The 8,837-nt window shown below is 37.0% G+C and overlaps 1 long non-coding RNA gene across 1 annotated transcript; it reads left to right on the top strand.

Moving 5' to 3' along the window:
- Positions 1–6,987: 6,987 nt before the first annotated feature.
- LOC110902724 lies at positions 6,988–7,337 on the top strand. Its single transcript, XR_002571363.2, has 3 exons — positions 6,988–7,092; positions 7,188–7,223; positions 7,322–7,337. It is a non-coding gene; the product is annotated as an uncharacterized LOC110902724 (long non-coding RNA).
- Positions 7,338–8,837: the final 1,500 nt, after the last annotated feature.

The raw sequence follows: 8,837 nt of genomic DNA, 5'->3' as shown, positions 1-8,837 counted from the left end.
TTGGCAGCACTTCGGCTCTCAAACTGGAAAAGCTACAAATGAAACGAAATCAAGGCTATATATAGGAGAGGTAACTTCGCACGAACCTACACAAGCGAAATTAGCTCTCACACGAAATTAGATTTCGTGCGAAATTACCAAGTAATTTCGTGCAAAATTTCTTGTTCTAATTTCGTGCGAAATTAACCTTTTGACAAGTTTTCTCGTTTTGCATGCCCTGATCTATCTAATACAATACAAGACTCGATACAAGACGAAGTCGACAGACGGATGCACCAACAGCGACGAGCGGGGGCACCTAGTTTTAGCAAAACTATTTTCTTGTTATTTTTAATCGTGTGTGATCTTTTAACGTGAATGCTAATGGTTTTTAGTGTTTATGGTAGGCTTTCACTAAGCGGGGAACCGGATGGACGGACGACTAAGTATGCGAAGAACCGAACACTCTTAAACCGCCATCTTAATGGAAATTTTTTTGGAAGACTGAAGCATCATCATGCCCGATAAAGTTTTCGAGTTAAAAATCCTTATGTGTGTAAACTAAAAATTATATGTAATAATAAGTAATGTTGGTTCATTTGAGTTATCAGTTAGCCCAGACGTGTAAGTTCTACATTTTTGAAAAAAATATGGGACCTAATAGATGAAATCTTTTAAATATCCGATATAAATAAGGCTGGAGTTACACCAGACATGGTTGTTAGAAAGAGCAATAAGGCGGAACCATTATTCGCCCCCAAATTGATCTCACAAACCCCTAAATCTATTCACGTTTTCGTTATTATTTCAAGAATGGTGATGGTGAGGGTGACAATGACAATGACGATGAGGATAATGAAAAGACTATATTACCCCAGCAATTAAGTTAACAAAAAACTAATATACCCCGGTCAATTAACCCTGTCCGTTAATAGGGACTCAATTGTTCAAATTAGAAAAGAATGGACTCAATGTACCATCCGGTGTCAACCTTGGGGACTCAAATTGTAGTTTACTTAATACAAAAGCTCCAAAAAAGATTAAGTAAAGGAAAAATTACACTTTTCGCCCTTTATGTTTGTATCGAATTGCAGTGGATAACCTTTAACTTCAATAATTACAGTCACAGTCCTTTATTTGGAAAACTCATTACACCTTTCGTCCTTTACTTTAGTGCTAACCAGGTTAAAATTTTGAGTTAAATCTAGTCACATGAGGGTATTATGGTCATTTCACTTTTTTTATGTTATTAATAAAGAAAACAAAAACATTAACATATATATATACACACTACAGCTTCAGTCCACTCAACCACAAACACTTTCTCTCTGATAAAACCACCACCCAACCACCGCCAAAGTCCACCACCGCCATCGCCTCGCCTTCGCCACCGCCTGTAACATTATCACCACCATCATCGGAGCTACACGACCACCACTCACTCACTCTCTCTCTCTCTCTCTCTCTCTCTCTCTCTCTCTCTCTCTCTAAATCATAACACCACCGTCGGATCGGAGCCCTAGATTTTCTGGATCTACAAACACCGCCAACACCGCCTGTGACATCACCACCACCATCATCGGAACTACACCCCCCTCTCTCTCTGTCTCTCTCTCTCTCTAAAACATGCTCATCGGCCAGCACCGTCGGACTTGTGGCCGAGCTCACGAGTGAGCTTGAAAACCCTAGCGGCGCAGATGATCGGAGGTGTTTTGACGGATAACACGCCGTTGCCTAGAGGCTGTTGCTGTTGATTGTTGATGATGGAGGCCTTTGGGACGCCGTTGTAGATGATGGAGGAGTTTGGGACGCCGACAGTGGGACGCCGTTAGATGATCGGAGGTGTTTTTCCTCTGTTTTTCTCCCTGTATTTTAGGGATTTTTTAAGTTCTTTAATTTAGGGATTTTTTTGGTCTTTAATTTGATTATTTATATCCTAGATGAGATGTTTTACGTTCTTGGTTTTAACATTTAGGGCTTTTGTTACCATGATTTAATATTTGTTGGGGTTGGTTGCATACGGCGGCTGGTGGTGGTGGGGGGGGGTTGGTTGCATATGGCGGCTGGTGGTGGTGGGGCTTGATTCGGTGGTGGTGGCTGGGATACGGTGGTGGTGGGGCTCAATTCAGTGGTGGTGGCTGGGATACGGTGGTGGTGGGACTTAATTCGATGGTGGTGGCTGGGATACGGTGGTGGTGGGGCTCAATTCGGTGGTGGTGGCTGAGGATATGGTAGTGGTGGTGGCTGAATTTGGTGGTGGTGAGGTTGGTTGAAGAGATGAACTAGCTGATAGAAGGAGACATTTGTATATATTTCATATATATATATATATATATATATATATATATTAAATAAATGAGTAAAATTACCGATCTACCCTCATGTGCAAGTCACATGATCAGACATAACTTAAATTTTTAACCTGTTTAGCACTAAAGGACGAAAGGTGTAATGAGTTTTCCAAATAAAGGACTGTGATTGTAATTATTGAAGTTAAAGGTTATCCACTGCAATTCGATACAAACATAAAGGACGAAAAATGTAATTTTTCCTTAAGTAAAAATTAATTTTCTATATATAAAAATGATTTTTTTTTAGTTTTTTAGATGGTTCCCTAATTTTCACATTTTTGTGGTTCTTCAATATACCTCTCATTATATATATAGGGAATGGTGTGGTGTTACAACATGTATCACGTATGTGACATGCTGACGTATGATAAAAAAACGAGTTGATGTGTAATATAGACTTCTCATTGATGCCTTTCTTTGTTTTTATTTTATATTTTTATTGATAAAAGAGTAAATTGTCAAAATCGTCTATAATGTTTGTGCATGTTTTCCATTTTCGTCTAAAACAACTTTTTTTGTACCGTAAAGTCCTTCACTTTTGGGATTTTTTGTCATTTTCATCCAACGTCTAATTTGCTGTAATTTTTTCTATCAAAAATTCGGATGAAAATGGCAAAAAATCTCAAATCTCATGGACGATTTTGGCAAAAAAAGTCAGACATTTGAATGAAAATGGCAAAAAATTATAAAAGTGAAGGACTATATAGTACAAAAAAGTTGTTTTGGATGAAAATGACAAATATGTCCAAACCTCATGGACGATTTTGGCAATTTACCCTTGATAAAATTATATAAAGGATACCATAAAAATGAAAATAAAATTGTTACATAGGGTTTTAAAGGTTCAACATGGAACACTAAAAAAGTGGAGAACGTGATAACCATGTATTTCACATGTTTAAAAAACTAATTCAACATGTTAAAAATTACATATAGAAGCCTTTTTAATCAAAAAAAAATCAAAAACAAAAAAAAAATATAAAAAACAGCTAAGGTAAAAAAAATTACAAAAATGATTTTGTTATTGAATAGTTCTTACGCATCTTTATATACCAAAGCTATGAAAAAAATTTACAAAAAATAATTTTTAGTATTTTAAATTATTTTTTATTATATATATTATAATGTTAAATATATGGTTTATGGTTTTCACTTTTTTAACGTTACCAATTGCACACGAGAGAGAAAGAGAGAGTGAGTGGGGTGGTAAACAAACCAAATGTTAAGAAACAAAATGAAGCACAGTGCAAAATGGATGAATTTCACCCGAACACACAACAAACTGCATGCCCTACGAAAGACAAAGACTTTGATATGGAGTCTTGTGGGATTCCAAATATTGCAAAAATGATGGGACAATACAAGTGAGAAAAATATGATATTGACCAATGACCTTGACCCATCCCTGTCACAACCATCATCATCATCACTACACCAAACGGCTATGAACCGTACGATCACTTTTCATCACCAAACCCCTAAATCTTTGCACACGTGTCAATATCCCATCTTTAATTTTTTGAAAGCTGTAACTTAGTTCTTGAAGGATGACAGGAAACTTCTTTTTTAAGAGTGTACTTACGTATTGTTAACCGGGTTAATAGTTACTATATTAGTATTATCAAGTTAGTATTAAAACCTTCTTGCGTGGACTTGAACCCATGATCTTCACGAAAAGCAAAACTTCTCACCTCCACGTTAACCACCGGACCAAGAGATCATTGGTAGACAGTGGCGAAGTATAGAAGGGGCGGAGGGGCGCCCGACCCCCTGAACTTTTCGCTCAGTAATGTTATATATGTAGTTTTCGTATAGAAATTATTGGGTGTATACGTTTTCGACCCCCTGGTTCTATATAAATTTTTTGATACATACGTTTTTTATCCCTACCCCCCATCATTCGGGTCAAGCTTCGCCACCGTTGGTAGATGACAAGAAACTAGATGGTTTAGCGTTTAAGTACTAATCTTTAAGACCAAATCATAGTTGCTTGTGGCAATCCAACCTAAGACTGCGGGGTGTGGGGTGTGGGTTGGGGCGACCGAATGCCCAAAACGCTGGCTAGACCACACCGGGATAGCGTTGGCCATGGTGTTGCCCCGCTGGCGTGGAGATTGAGCCTAGCGTGGAGAGGGGGAGGGGGCAATGTGACATGGCTCGCTTTGATTGGCTGGTTAGATACAACCGCTTGGGGGTGGCGGTTACATATGATAACTTGAATTTAAAAAAAAATGTAATAAACACTCACCCAATCCCAAACCAAAAATTACATTTTTTGTCATTCTTCTTCCACCAAACCTAAACCAAAAAGTCAAAAATGGTGCATTGGACCGAAGAGGAGGAAATAGCACTAGTGACATTGATTGTGGACGCATAACGTACCATACAACAAGGTCAAATCGCGTATTGGGGGCAAGCGTTCCAACAATACCAACAACATGCCAGGAACACGCTTCACAACTTAAACGCGTGTTAACACAAATGGCGTGAGCTCAAACCGAGGTTGGATCGGTTTAAAGTTTGCTTCGACCGTATCCCTGCGGGTGACTTGACCTACGACGATCGAGTGGAGATCACGAATATCGAATACAGGCACGACGGGAATACAGAGTTTAAGTGGGTTCCCCACTTTAATATTTACCGTACTTTGTAATTTTTTTTGTAGGATTTAATAACTTGATTTTTTTATTTTTAGGATTTAATAAGTAGGTTTTATTTTTTAGGAGTTATGAATTTGGTTTTTTATATTTTAGGATTATCTTTGATGTAATTTTTTTTTAAATTAATATAAATTGTGTTTTTTATATAATTGTCAATATTAGAAAAATAAAAAGAAGCAAACCACATGACACCCCAACGTCGGTCTGGTCACGACGCTCTCAGACCCCACCTTTTTAGGTGTGGACTGACTGAGCCCACATCCAACACGTGTCAAGCAATGCCCACAACCTAAAGCCCTACACACCCCGCACTCTAAGCAAGGCTATATTTGTCCAAACAGTATTCTATACTCAAACCCTAACCTAACCTAATTAGGGTTATCTTTGGGTTTAATTTGACGTTTACATGATATTTCGTTTTGTGAAGTTAACACATCTACGTTCTAACTAACCCGACTTAATAATTAAATTTTTTTTTTTCAACATAAATTGTGTTGTTTTTCTTTTTGTTATAATTCGCTAAATAACAATTTGCATTCTGTTTGATAGGGAAATCACGTGTGCTAGTAACAAAACAAATTTTAAATTTTGCATATGGGTAGGGATCCTAAGAGAAGTCCATCCTATATGAGAAACTTGAGAAGCATTCTGGACCACACATTTTTCTAAGCCTTTCGTAATATACACATATGTATAGTTTAAAATTGACTATATACATATATGTATAATGAGTTATACACATATGTATATAGTCAAATTTAAACTATACATATGTGTATATTACGAAAGGCTTAGAAAAATGTGTGGTCCAGAATGCTTCTCAAGTTTCTCAACTAGCATATCACTTCTCACATGATCCTTTTCCTTTTGCATATAACTAAATACTTGATGTGTACGTGGTTTTTATAATATGCTAATTAATAATATATAGAAAAATAAATAACTTGTCACAAGTATAGGAAATACCGTACCCGGATTTTTTCGACATGATCACAATTTTTCATTGAGTCGGGTTAACGACATATTTTTCGGTTTCTCATTAGTAGTTGTTATGAGCTATAGACAATTATCATGTACCATACCCATGGTTGCAGAAATCGGCCTAGGCGGCCGATTAATCGGCGCCTAAGCGCTAGGCGGTCACTTACTGCCTAATTTTAAGCTAGTTGGTCAATTAATCGGCCATGGTCAAAGTCGGTCAAAGGCGGTACCTAGGCGGTCAAAAATCGGATTAATCGGACTATATTAATCGGTCAAAATAGGTCAAAATCGGTCCTAGGCGGTCAAAATTGGTCAAAATCGGTCAAAATTGGTCAAAATCGGTCAAAATTGGTCAAAATCGAACCATACTATCTGAAACTTGAAGTATTTATGTGAATTTTGAAGTATTATTTTTATATTATTGGGTATATATATATATCTATACTATATATAATATACATATCCAAAGGACTTCTTAAAGTCATTAAAATTTTCTTAAAACACCCCTAAAGCATGATGTACAAGTCTTTTAAGCACCAGAAAACTTCACTTTCCACTTATACCCTTCCCCCTAAACTAAACACCCGGACACAAACTAGGGTTTCTCTCATCTATCATTTGGTCCGCCGCTCATCCTCTCATCTCCTCTGCTCTCTCTCTATCGACTTCATCAGGCCTCTCGGATCTCGCCAGATCTCTCACCAGATCTGTGAGGATTTCACCAGATCGATGAAGGTAACCTCCTTTTCTCTCTCTCTCTCTCTCTCTCAAATTCATCAACAACGCTGAACCACGGGGTTAGATCTATGAGCATCTGCAATCATCTTCTCTTTGCTACGTTGTGCAGGTGGTCTCATTTAGGGCTTTTGATTTTTGTTTCTATCTATTGATTTATTTAATCACATACATGGTGGAAGGATTGTTCATTGATTTTTGCTCAGTTGGTATTTGGTATATACAATACGAAGTTAAGTATGTTTGTAACGATAACTGATTGCAACATGTGCTCATCAACAGGAGAAAACTCTAGAAATTGAATACATAAGAGCTGTAGCTCCACGCAAGGAAGAAGATCCTTCATTACATGATGATTGGGTCAGTGCAGTTGATGGTTCAAGTCGGTAAGTCATCATATTTTGGGTGTTTATTATTTCTGTATTTCCAAATTGACATTGCAGTCTGTTTCTTTTTACTGAACTTTTGTTTTATTTGACAGGTTTATTTTGACTGGTTGCTACGATGGGTTAGGAAGGTAAGACCAAAAATGTTTTCACAGATTTTATGTCTTTTTATTTTATCTTTCTCTATATTATTGTTGCGTAAAAATGTGTTTTTTAATATACAATTTAGGATATGGGAATCTACTAGGGTTTGTACGCATGATTTGGAAGGACACAATGATGCCGTTACATCAGTTGGTATCGTGAAAACAATAGGTATGATACTTTTATCAAAATAATTATCTTGGTTATCATGTACGTGATGAATACAAACGGTTTTTATTTTTTATGAGTCATGGTTTTTATTTTCTTGTTATTGCTTGCTGAATATGCAGAAGATGAGGACAACACTGTTGTTGCCACTGGTTCAAAAGACAAGTGTGAAACTCTGGAAGGTAATTTACTAATTTTACATTTTTTTACTCATAACAGATTTTTGGAATGCACAACTTCAATATAATGTTCTCTTTAAATGTTTACGCAGAGACACGTGCAGAGAACCTAAAGATTGCAGCTTATAGAACTCTTCTTGGACATACTGCTTCTGTGCAAAGTGTTGCAGCACAGCCTACTGCGAATATGGTCCTCTTTTTTCCATCTATTTCAGTTTTCATTTCTACGTTACATACATTCTAAGTATTATTTTTATTTGATTTATAGGTGTGTTCTGGTTCTTGGGATTTTAGAGTAAAATGCCATTTTCATCCCTGAGGTTTGGCTACTTTTGCGAATTTCGTCCAAAGATTTTTTTTTTCGCATCTGGATCCAAAAGGTTTGAAATCTTGCCATTTTCACCCGACTCTTTAATAAAAAACAACTAAAAGACAGAAATACCCCTCATTTAACAAAGAAAAATGGATGGGGTTAATGAGTCGGATAAAAATGCCAAGATTTCAAACCTTTTGGATCCAGATGCGAAAAAACAAACCTTTGAACGAAATTCGCAAAAGTGAGATGCGATTTACGTGTAGGTCTCACAGAACATGCAAATCCTCTTTCATATGCCGATGCTGTAATTGGTACGTCGGGCACTAATATTAGTTATATTAGACGGGCCAGTGGTGCAACCATTGCTATACAAACTAGAGGTGTTCCTGATGAACTGACTATTGAGATTAACGGTTCAGCTTCACAAGTTCAGACAGCTCAGCAGTTGATACAGGGATAGGGAATCAAAGGTTAGTTAGTATACTTGAAGCACAATAGACAAATTCATTCTTTTTTTAATTCATATTGTGTAGATATTAAGCTTTTTGCATGTGTGTCTCACTGAAGCTTTGTATTGTTCTGGTGTTTCAGTTTTTGTATTATACAGAGCCAGCTTGTGGCTTTTGTTAGTTTTCTTTAATAGTGTGTATTCTTTCAAGTTGTGAAGTAAGTCTTTTTTTTTGCAGTTCAAGCTATGCAAGGTTCGCTCGGTCCAGTTTGGTTTAAAAGGGATTCCTTACATCAACACCTACGATGGTCGATCCATTCGCTACCCAGATCCTCTCATCAAAGCTAACGACACAATCAAACTCGACTTGGAATCAAACAAGATTGTTAATTTCATCAAGTTTGATGATGGGAATGTCGTGATGGTTACCGGTGGTTACCGAGTCTCTAGAAGAAAATACAGAGGAGAAGGTGATCAGGATCAGGCCCTT

This window comes from Helianthus annuus, chromosome 13 (assembly GCF_002127325.2).
Source record: "Helianthus annuus cultivar XRQ/B chromosome 13, HanXRQr2.0-SUNRISE, whole genome shotgun sequence".
Classification (NCBI taxonomy): domain Eukaryota; kingdom Viridiplantae; phylum Streptophyta; class Magnoliopsida; order Asterales; family Asteraceae; genus Helianthus; species Helianthus annuus.
The sequence above is the reverse complement of the archived record's forward strand: the minus strand, read 5'-3'. Positions and strand labels throughout refer to the sequence as shown.